This window comes from Camellia sinensis, chromosome 13 (genome assembly GCF_055761805.1).
Source record: "Camellia sinensis isolate YWXY chromosome 13, ASM5576180v1, whole genome shotgun sequence".
NCBI classification, from domain to species: domain Eukaryota; kingdom Viridiplantae; phylum Streptophyta; class Magnoliopsida; order Ericales; family Theaceae; genus Camellia; species Camellia sinensis.
This window is the reverse complement of record NC_138973.1, coordinates 5,537,475-5,549,629: the sequence shown is the minus strand read 5'-3', so window position 1 is coordinate 5,549,629 and position 12,155 is coordinate 5,537,475. Positions and strand designations below refer to the sequence as shown.

The 12,155-nt window shown below is 39.3% G+C and overlaps 1 protein-coding gene across 4 annotated transcripts in view; it reads right to left on the bottom strand.

Moving 5' to 3' along the window:
- Window positions 1-365: 365 nt before the first annotated feature.
- The window catches only part of LOC114256640 (pentatricopeptide repeat-containing protein At5g24830), a 31,097-nt gene continuing 19,307 nt past the window's right edge, over window positions 366-12,155 (bottom strand). For 2 of the 4 annotated variants that reach the window (XR_014348175.1, XR_014348172.1), the window contains 3 exons: window positions 2,953-3,608; window positions 720-1,031; window positions 366-624 (listed from right to left, as the gene is read on the bottom strand). The gene's annotated coding sequence lies outside the window, so the exon portion shown is untranslated. The remainder of the gene's footprint in view (window positions 625-719; window positions 1,032-2,952; window positions 3,609-12,155) is intronic. The other 2 variants (XR_014348173.1, XR_014348174.1) reach the window with 1 other exon arrangement.

Here is a 12,155-nt window from a genome sequence, read left to right as displayed (position 1 = left end):
TTGAACTTCCACAACCTTTCAGTTTTGAAAACCAATTACAACCTTTAAAAAGTTATGGTCCCTATTCCTTCCCAAGTGGAAAAATAAGAACACTGCCATTTTTCTTTCTAAATCCTCTCAAGGAGAAACATAAGGCACCAAAGGGGAAAGGATTAGAAGGCAATAACATAATCAATAACAAAGAGTTCATTGATAATCACGCTTCCGTTTAACCGTTCATCAATGGATTCAGGTATGTCATTTTGTCTTGATTTCTTGATAATACACATGGTAAATGATCCAAAGTGTAAGGTTTATGTTCTGAAATTTATGTTGACAATGGCACCTAAAACCATTGCAAAACATCCCACATTTCAACATTCAACTTTTTAAATCATCTTATTTTCATTCTAAATTTTCTCTGCTTTAAGTCAAACATCCGAGATTGAACAAATCAACACTATTCATATCTTTTGAATTTTGTTCTGGTTCAGTGAAAAGTGATCTTATACTAACCAAAGTAACAGAAGAACAAATGCACATACCCACAAGTTATACACCATTCATTCAAGGCTGCCGATATGCTTCCTTAAGCCATCAATACCAACCAGTTTCGCCAACCTCTTGTTCAATTCATCTCCAACCCTATTGGAACACGAGTATAAGAAAGAGGCTAAAAACTTCAACAAATAATGTAAGTAGTCCAGATGAAACATGAATAAAGGAAGACCGTAACTTACCTCCATATGGAAGCCTAATCATCGGAGCATCACGGTCTCATCTAGGAGCTGCTGAATTGGGAAGGCCAGAGAAGACAGACACAAGAAATAAACAAAAGATTTGCATGTCTCTATGAGACATGTTGTCCATCACTGACCCAGCTCATCTGAGAAGAAATCCACCGAGCTTAATGCCTCTGTTAAATGTGTTTGTTTCGTTTTCCTAATCACCAGCTATAGGATTTACGAGCTCTCCTAGATGCTATTCTTAACATTCCAATTGGCATGTCTTGTTTACTCGATCCAATCTCACCATCAATGAATATGATGAGCCTGCTTCCATCATTCAACATACAGCAGCAGGATTGTTATAATCATAAAAAAATAATAGCTAGGTTGAAAAAATCACATTGTTCATAATCTGATTATTAGCAATAAAAAACTTTAAAATAAGAAAGATTAATTAAGAAATGAATGTATTTATGATCCATGAGAAGCCTTACAAGACACCAATTTTGAATGAGCTTCAGCAACAAGAGGAACGCCAAAAAGATTATGGAACAAAATGCTGAGAAAAAAAAATGATCTAACAATAACAAAGTATAAATGAATGGCAGAACAGAAAAACGATTCATGTAGCTAACCAACTATGTGAAGTTCGGACTTAGTTGAGTGAATGAACACAAAAAAGATGCTAGTGAAACAGGGAGATTACACTGAAGACTACGATGCATGGACAAAGATACAGAAGCAATACACATGAATCAGCAGTCAACCCTTAAAAGGTAGAGTACAAGCACAAAGAGGATATGGAAACAGATCATTATATGACGACTTTTCTACTTAAAATGAATACTCTCACCTTTCGATAGAGACCATATTGCACCATATTCCACTCTCTATATATGATTCAAACATTTAACAATTACTACATTCAAAAGAATCTCATTCTCAAATTGATAACTATTATATTAGATGTGAGTGCGAGTATGCAACTATTAAAGTAAAAAATTTAGAAAAAAAATACTTGGTCCTAAGACTCAGTCCCAAGACATTTCAGAATACTGAAAGGCTCCATATTTTTACCATTTATATGTCTTTAACAGACATTAAAACCATAGCAGACCAGAATGTTTCTGAATGAGTAGCTGCTACAAAAGTAATTGGAAAGACCAAAATTGCACTAGAATGATTTTTAGGATTAACATTTTCTATTTTAGGTTCTCCAGTCACTGCATTTGCATGCTAGACTTGTCTGAGAAGGTTCAAATATACCAACTGCAAGTCTGAAATTGGTCAACAATGTGTCAAAGGCTCATGACTGGATAAACATGCCAGATTACAGTTATGCTGCACCATCAGCATCAACAGATCAGGTTTAAGATTTAACTGGAAGCAATGAACTGGTTGGGATTATACTTCAAAGGACAAAATTGAGCAGATTCAAATTTAAATTCTGATAATGGTCCTAGAATGTGAGATTAGCATAATCCCTAAAATGTGAGATTAGCATTCTGAAGAGAACAAGCAAGTATCCCTTTCCTTTGTCTTGCTAATTTGTAGTAGGCTTCTATATTTTCTCAAAATAGATTTATTCATAGGAGAGGAAAATAAAATATGAATATTTTGGATTTCACAGGTGAGGAATAATCACTCCTCCAATATCTCAACAATCCCCCCCCCCCCCCCCCCCCCCCAAAAAAAAAAAAAAACAACCTAACCACACCACTCATATCTCTCCAAACATAAGCTTTATCCCAAATCTACAAGTCATCCTAAGCGTTACCCCCGCAATACTGCAAAATTTCATCCTTCAAAACCTTAAATGCTTACACTATAATCCCCCCCCCCCCCCCCCCCCCCTCCAAAACAACCTAACCACACCACTCATATCTCTCCAAACTTAAGCTTTATCCCAAATCTACAAGTCATCCTAAGCGTTACGCCTGCAATACTGCAAAATTTCATCCTTCAAAACCTTAAATGCTTACACTGTCCCACAATCTAATATACCTTGCTTTCAGTAAGCTGAATACTAATCTATTACATAAAAATTCAAATAACTAGTGGATCCAATCAATTAGCCTATTGCTAAACAAGGTATCTTAAGGTACAGATTCTTTAAACTTAATAATTTTTTCTTAAATTGAAATTATATACAAGCTAATATTTGCCATTCAAGTCTATAATATATAATGTGAAAATAAAGTACTCTGAAATGCTGAAATATAAATTGAAAATGGAAAGCACATACCTGCTATTAAACGAAACCACTGAAAAAGCAGAAAACTACCACCATCATAGCTCTTGAAATTTAGGCCATGTTTTGCAAACTCAATCAATTGAATCAGCTGAGGATACAGATGGGTTGGACTACCACTTTAGTTGGTAAATTGGCATCACTTGTGTGGCCTTCTCCCTCCGTGCAGAAACCACAAGCCTTTTCTGAAACCAGGGAGAACAGGACAAAGTAACAAGCATCAACTCAGCCTGAAGTTTTTCATAGAAATTCCTAAACAGTCCCTTAGATACAAGGTCAGCAACAAACATTCCATTATGGGGCATCATTTTCCAGAAGCTGACTATCATCACAATCCATGCATTAATAATTGGCAAACGCAAACACTTATTTGTCCCTTCCAAGCCATATTTGATAAAGGTCAAATGCCTTGTTAAAATCTCTCATCTTGCAGTACTTTTTCATGAGTATTAGAAATGGAACATGATCAATGGGTAAACCAGACCTCCGTATCTTGGCAAAAAGTTTTTCAGCCTCCATTACTTTACCTCTCATACAATAACCTTTAATGAGCTCGGTATAAGTTATGATGTCTGGATTGTAACCTGTCCTTAGTATTTCATCATGTAATAGAAGGGCGGAATGAATGTGTCCAACATCACAAACAGCACCTAGCAACAGATTATAAGTGACCAAATCAGGAGAAAGACCATTTACAAGCATCTCCTTCTTTAGAGAATGAGCTTCAGCAATTTTGCCTTGTTTTGTGTGTGCATGGATCAATGCATTATAAGTAAAAACATTGGGTGTTGGCACATAAATTTTAAACCAAATTTATGTTTAAATTTCAAATACAGTCAATGACACACATAGAGCCTACAATAAGATTGTTGTAGGTAATCACTTCCCAAAATGATTAATTTGCTCCGTTGAAGTGTATAAATAAAACAACGTCGTATCTTAACGACGTTATTCAAGATGTTCAAATGACACGTGGAGCCTACGAAAGATGACACCTGTAGAGCCTACAGCAAGGACACCACACAGGATGAAACCCCAAAGATCAATCCGGTTAATCAGATATATGATTAATTAGATAGCGCTGTTATTCAAAATTCAAATAGGCGCTATCATTCAATTTGAAATTCAAAATGAAGATAAAGCGTTCCTATCACCTGATGGCCCTCCATAAATATGAGGATCATCACACAAGACCGGGGGATCAGAAAAATCATAAGTGGAAAAGAAGAGAGAGAGAGAAAGAAATTGAGAGCTAAACAAATCGTTACAAGAAAGAAGAAGAGAAGCTTAGAGAACTCAAGAGCCTACGCTAATGGCGATGAATAGGTAAAGGGTTCCAAACCCAAACTGTATTTTGTATTCGAGGGTTCAAAACCCATAACAATCTTAATAAAATATTTCTTTTTTTTAAATTGTCTTTTGTTGTTTATTTTGTTCTTCATTAATCGGAGGTTTCATTTGTATAAAATGTGTAATTAACGATCTAAAATACAGATCGGAAATAAGAACCTGCTATTCAAATAATCAACACTGTTTAGTCCAAAAACTAAACAGTGGACATTTGTAACATAAATTTTGACATGTGTTGAAACACTTCATGTTTTAAAATTTGTGTCTACAAATTCTGGCACGCCCAGTGGGACTTATTTCTCCTCCCATCTTTTGAAGAACAAAAAAAATAATAATAATATATATATATAGTTGAAACTTACTGACGTATTCTTTTGTTATAGGAATGCTGAAGCAACTGTTAGGAGACAAACCTACACTCCAGTGGTTCTGAAATCACCAAGGTTGGAGATAACACCCATCACCCAAGGGGCTCCGGAGCGAATGCTCTTGGCTGTCCCAAAGGTAGAGCCAACGAAATCCTGGAAAGATGCACTTCTTTCCCCTGCCACCCAAGGGGCTCCGGAGCGAAAGCTCTTGACTGTCCCGAAGGTAACTGGTGTGACAAAGAAAGTCACACTTCTCCAGAAAGCTGAAAGTTTGAGAAAGATTACTGAAGATTATGTGAAAGCGTCAAAGCAGTACGCAATTGTGAGGGCCACAGCCTGAACGAAGAACTTTCTAATTCAGGCAAAGGAGGCTAATCAGTTTGCAACTACGACTTTTGTTGCAGCTTCAACGGGGGCAACAAAAAATGTTGTGGCCCAACTACTCAAAAGGGTAGAAGACTCCATTAAAATGGTGGAGTCTGCCCAGAAGAAAGCTTCTGTTGAAAACATGGCCATCATTAGGGCCATTGGGAAGAGGGTAATGACCCAAACTCCTGTTGATGTAAAAAAGGCCCCTGTTGTTGAAAAAACAGTTGCTGCCTATGAACCGATAGTTCTGTTCAGAGCACAAAATCGGTCAAACCAAATCTCAATCAACTCTCAGGAGCCAAAGGAACACTCGTTGGCTCGACAGGGTTCAAATGAGAAACACTCGTTGGCCCGACAGAATAAGGAACACCTGTTGGCCCAACGGGATTTGAATCAACATCAATTGACCCGCTCTAAAAATGTAGGGACTGTTTTGAAAATTCATGAGGAACTTACAAAGGCACAAACGGTTCCTTCTATGCCCTTAGGGGCTCGACTTGATATGTCATCCGGTCCAGTTTCGAAAAGACAAAGGCAAAGAAGAAATAAGGCCTTAAAGAAATTGAAACTAAGAACAGTGGCAATAAATGTTATAGGTGCTATTGAAAGGGCTCTCTCGAAAGATGAACCCCAAAAACAAATTGAAAGTCCTGTCTTTGTCGGAAAATCCAAGGTGGAGGGGGGTAAGCAACCCTTGGGAAATATTTCTACTTTGGTTGAACTATCCATGGAGGGAATAAGAAAAGGGCCTGTGACAAGGTCCATAACCCGTCAGGCTCAAAACAAAGCATCGCAGTCAGATGCTTCAAATATGAATAATGTTGTGGGGGTTGATAATCCTTTATACGAACAAGATGATTCTATCTCGTTTGTTTCAACGAATATTGGAAACAATGAATTGAAAGATATCAACAAAGTCGCAGTTATGATGACTGAGGTTGAGAAAGAAAGTGAAAATTCGCAGGTCCAGCAAGACCAAGGTCTCAAGGAAAAAGTGGTGGCCCTACAGGAACAACTTGAGAGAAGAGAACGAGAAATGGCTGCTATGTTGGAGCAAATGCAACAGTTGCAGGCCCAAATGACAGGACCAGGAAGTGCACCCGAACAAATGACACAACCTGTTGTGGGAACATCTGTAGGCATACAAAGTACACTAGCCCCAGGGGGCAATGGTCCTTGTTACTCTTATCTAACCAGTAGTGGTATGAATCCAATGCTCATGGCCATGATTGATGATATGGTGAGGAGACAAGTAAAGAAAGTCAAAGAAAAAGATGATGAGAATTTTCGAATAATTACAAAACCTTACCCAGCATGGGTAGATGCTGTTCCATTCCCTTCTGGTTTTTCCCAACCAGATTTCAAAATGTTTGATGGAACAGGAGATCCAAGACAACATGTGGCTCATTTCCTTTCAAGATGCGGGCCAATAGCCCAGAATGAGGCCTTGTGCCTGCAGCTATTTGTCCAATCGCTTGAAAGTTCTGCATTTACTTGGTATGCTAATCTTCCTGAGGGGTCAATCCTAAATTAGGATTCCATGGTGAAGGAGTTCCTTAAACAGTTCTGCAACACACAAAGACGAGTTGGAGTACCAGAACTGATTGAGACCAAGCAACGTGACAATGAGTCTGTTACAGATTTCATTGCAAGATGGCGAGCTTTGACATTTGCTTGTCCTCAAAAGTTTACACAATTAGAGTTAATTCGGATGTGCCTTAACAACTTCCGACATGAGCTCTCTACGGCTCTTATGGCTCAAACTTTTGAAGGATTCAATGATCTATGCACTAAAGCTCATGACATGGAGCTGCATCTAGCTAAACGAAGGAGGCCTAGGGCCGTTGAAAGGGTTGAGTCCTCGACTGCAGCTACAATCGAAACCAGAAAGAAGGGTCCCGTTGTAGTAGGGGCTAAAAAGCCTAAGGAATTTAAAAAGGTGACTATGAAAGAGAGGTTGGAGAAGAAGTATTCTTTCATGGATGATCTGGTCGAAGACCTATTTGAAGATCTGTTGGAGCAAAAGTTGATTGCTCTCCCTGAGGTGAAAAGACCACATGAGGTAGGAAAGACCAATGATCCAAAGTATTGCCCCTACCATCGTTTGATTAGCCATCCGATAAAAGAGTGCTTTGTTCTGAAAGATAAAATTCAGGAACTTTTGGACTCCAAAATTATTGAACTCCCTCCTCAAGAGAAAGCATCTGCTAACCCAATCACTATCGACAATGATAATGAAGGTGAATGGGTTGTTTATCAGTCAAAAAGCATGAAGAAAAAACAAAATGCCACAGTGAAAGCTAGAAGTGTGGTTGATTCAACAACACAAGGGCCAAAAGTTTCCAAAAAGAAAAAATCAAAAGTTTCTAGGAAACAGAAAAAAGCCAAAGTAAGGCCTCGTTTGGGAACAGGCTAATTTAGTACCTTTTTAGCTATTTGGCTAAAAAAGTAGGTAAAAAAAACTTATATGTTTGGGATGACTTTTTGGCTAATTACGAAAAGATGTGCAAAAAGTAGAGAGAAAAGAGAATCTTTGACTTTTTGGTATGAGTTGTTGGCTTTTTGGCTAAAAGGGTAACTTTTTGACTTTTTGACTAAAAAGGTAAGTCCCCAAACAGGGCCTAAGTAAGAGAAAAGGAAAAAAGCACCCAAAGAAGGAAAAGGGGGAGAAATTGGTCCCTGATGAGTAGTTAGAGCAAGGTCCTCTTGTCCCAGTCACATTGGAGGAATTTCTACCTTCAAAATTTCAATCTGTGGAGTTGCAGACATACTTTGATAAAAGGAGGAAGGAAAAGTTTACTTTGGCCCCTTGCCTAACCATAATTGTTTTGAGTGATAGCGAGGAAGATGAGGGTGAAATTGGTTCAAAAGTTAGGGAAGGGGATTGCATTACATCTCCTATCTGTATACCTGACTCACCAGAGTATACACCAACTTCTCCAGAATACACACCAGCCTCTCCAGAATATACACCAGCTTCTCCAGAGTATACACCAGAAGCCTTTTCTCCAGAGTATTCGCCAGTACCACCAATGTACTATCAAAGCACTCCAGAATATGTAAGGGGAACAGAACAAAGAGACACCGGGTGTAGGTCCGACTCTAAGCTTGTAAAAAAGGCGAAAAAACGACTACACTTCAAGGATGATGAGGTGAATGGCAGGTGTATGTCGGATGATAAAGTATGGAAGCATTCAAGTAAACAAGCAAAGTCATCTCAAGTTGAGGATCCTAATGAAGATTGGGAACTTAACTTTTCCCCTGATGATTCACCATATACATCCCCAGCTAGGACATACGATGGAGAAAGTGTATCAAGTGACCACTTTGACTTTCCTTGTAATGTCATCACTGTGGACGTAAATTTTGAAGAGCGAGAAATACATATCATTCGCAATCCAGGTGATGATGAGAAAGCAAAAATTGAAGCTAGAAGGGAAACAGAACATCAGGCAAAAGTAACAGTCTCTTTGAAAGATGAGGGTTTTGAAGCCCATCAAAATTTGAGTATTGAAAGAAATCAAATTTCTGGACACCCTTTCCCTAATTGGGTCGAATGGGTTCAGTTCCCACGAGGATATGCAGTACCTCGTTTTCCTTTATATAATGGGACAGGTTGTCCAAGGCGCCATTTGGTTCGTTTCCTTGCACAATGTGGAAATACAGTAAAAAGCCAGGCGTTACTTCTACGGTAGTTCGTTCTTTCTTTGGAAGGATGGGCAGCGGATTGGTACTTCAGCCTGCCACCTAATTCAATCCCAGATTGGGACACCATGGCTGATCGATTTTATAGGACATTTTATAAACCATGGCCAATAGAAATTGAGATGTCAGAACATTTGAATGACGAAGGTACATCTTCTCAAACATATGATTTCATAGAAGGCACAATTGAGGAGAAGATTGAAACTGCCCTTGACCTTCGAGAGATGGGCACTTATCGCCCAAGGGATTTGTTCCCTTTATGGGTAGAGCAAACACCATTTCCTGAAGGATACGAACTTCCAAATTTTGTCCTATATGAGGGTTATGGAGATCCTCAAAAACATATGAGGCGTTTTTTGAAACAGTGTGGGGAAACAGCTCAAAATGAAGCACTTTGCCTAAAACAATTCCCCCTTTCCTTAGAAGGGATCGCCTTTGACTGGTATTGCTCCCTCGATGGAGTCGTGGTGCCTAGTTGGGAGGCCATGAAGAATGGTTTTAAAGAATCTCAATGCTTTTATAGGCGTGACTCCCGGTACCTAAGAAATGGGAGAAGAATGCAGCTCCAAGAAGATGGAGAAGTGACTGATGATGATGATCACCCTACAGCTGGACCAGTTAACATGGTCCAAATGAGTGAGGGAATAAAAGAAGTTGAGGTCAACGAAAAGGCGGTTGCTGAAGTATGCCAGACTTATTTGACCTACCGGAGGAAATTACGAAATCCTCAGGACCCTCAAATGTCGAAAGTTCCACAAGTTTTGCTGGAGGAAGAGCAAGTGAAATATGATGTACTAGCTCATCTAAAGAAAATTCCAGCATTGTTGAGTGTATATGATGCACTAAAAATGTCTCCAGAGCTTCGAAAGTCTTTAATATATGCCCTGTCCAAGCCAGAGGATTTCCACAAAGAAATTGAGGGTAGAAATCAAGAGAAGGCAACTACATGCATGGCTATGGTAACCTTTGGTGACAAAGACATGTGTGCTGAAATGACAGACCATAATCGGCCTTTGTTTATCACTGGGCTTATCCATGATGTGAAAATTTCTCGAATTCTGGTTGATGGAGGATCTGCGGTAAACCTCCTGCCTCGGAGGGCCTTAAACTTATTAGGGGTTCGAATTTCACAACTTCGCCCAAGTCGTTTGGTCATTCAAGGATTTAATCAGAATGAACAACGCCCAATGGGGAAGATTGAATTGCGAACCAAGTTTGGGGCTATTGAAGAAAGTACTGAGTTCTTGGTCATTGATGTAGACACCTCTTACAATGCTTTGCTTGGGAGACCATGGATGCATAATCATCATGCAGTGCCATCAACTTATCACCAATGTATTAAGTACCCGTTGCCTTCACCTAAAAAAGAGGGGACAATTGTGGCTGACAATGATACATTTGGAGAAGTAGAGGCCTACTATGCTAATGCTCGCTTCTATACAAAGACTTCACAAAGAAAGGGAAAAGATGTGAAGAAGTCTGAAGATACTCCGAATGTCAAAGACGCTCTAGAGTCTATTCCAGTTTCAACAAAAAGAACTTTTCGATATGTGCCAAAGTCCGAAAGGAAATTGGGGGCAAAGGCTCTAGCCCCAATAAATCCAATTTTGGATCTCAAGGGTGAGTTCACGTTGCCATTAAGGAAGACAAAATGCACCTATGTGGAGAAATATAACAAAATTGTGGTCCCTTCTAAAGGAAAAAGGTCGAAACCCATCATATTCCACTCACTTGGAGATGTTGAACAGAAAGTGAAAGTTGAACAAATGCCAGAAGAAACATCTCGAGTTTTGAGAAGCCTACCTTCAGTGCAGAAATCACACAGATGTTGGTAAAAGTTGGTTTAGATCCTGAAAAAATACCAGGAACAATGACACCCTTTGATTTTGCATTAACACCTTCACAGAGGCAGGCTATCCAGCAAGGCGGTATTATCACCGCCAGGACAGAAGGGTTAGGCTATCAAGGGGATGAGGAAAAATTTCCAGTAAACATGACTATCACTCAAGATGTGTTGGAAGATGTTGACCAAGATGAAGCTCAACCTGCACCAACAGAGTTTGAAGCAGGAGGCCAAGCCACCGTGGATGACCTTCGTGAAATAAATCTGGGTGATGAAGGAGAAAACAAACCAACCTTCATTAGTGCAAATTTAAAAGAAGAAGAAGCTCGGCAATATATTTCCTTTTTAAGGGAGTATCGTGACATATTTGCATGGAACTACAGTGAGATGCCTGGTCTTAATCCAGAGATTGCAGTCCATAAGCTTGCAATTCACCCTGAGAAACGGCCAGTTAAACAGCCTCAAAGGCGAACTCGACCAGAGCTTACAGCCCAAATTGAAGCCGAAGTCGACAAGCTTATCAATGCAGGATTCATCAGAGAAGTCAAATATCCAGCCTGGCTAGCAAACATAGTGCCAGTCAAGAAAAAGAATGGTCAAATCAGGGTTTGCATTGATTTCCGTGATCTCAATGAGGCTTGTCCTAAAGATGACTTTCCTTTGCCCATCACTGAACTTCTTGTAGATGCAACTACTGAGTATGAAACCTTGTCTTTTATGGATGGATACTCAGGATACAATCAAATCCGAATGGCACCTAAAGATGAAGAAATGACTGCATTTAGGACTCCGAGAGGAGTCTTTTGCTATAAGGTAATGCCTTTTGGCCTGAAAAGTGATGGGGCCACGTATCAAAGGGCGATGACTATAATTTTTGGTGATATGCTCCATGACATCATCGAATGCTATGTTGATGATCTTGTCGTCAAGACAAAGGAAAAGGAAAACCATGTGGAAGATTTGAGAAAAATCTTCGAACGTTTGAGGAGGTACAAACTCAAGATGAACCCACTAAAATGTGCATTTGGAGTTTCATCAGGAAAATTTCTTGGGTTTGTGGTTCGAAACAAAGGGATTGAAATTGACCCTACCAAGATTAAAGCTATTGTCGAAATGCCTCCTCCACGAAATTTAAGGGAATTGAAGGGGCTACAAGGGAGATTGGCCTATATCAGAAGATTTATTTCTAACTTGGCTGGTCGATGTTTGCCGTTCTCAAGATTGATGAAAAAGGGTGTTCCATTTGAATGGGATCAGCAATTTATTTCTCTTTAAAAAAAAAAAAAAAAAATCATTGTAAACATAACAATATATGAATCAATAATACAATTCTTTATTTCTCTTTATACATTAAATTTCTACATGGTATCAGAGTTGGTTTAGAACCTAGTATTTTCGCTTCATCGGCGGGCGGCAACCTCACCTTAGCCGCCCGCCGGACCTCAATCTAATCCGCTAGGACCTCTACACATACCTTCTCTCCCGCTGTTTTGATTCGGAGTTAGAGGAAGCTGTCACTCTCTCAGTTTCCAGATGAACCATCATCCAAGCTAAAGCATGAT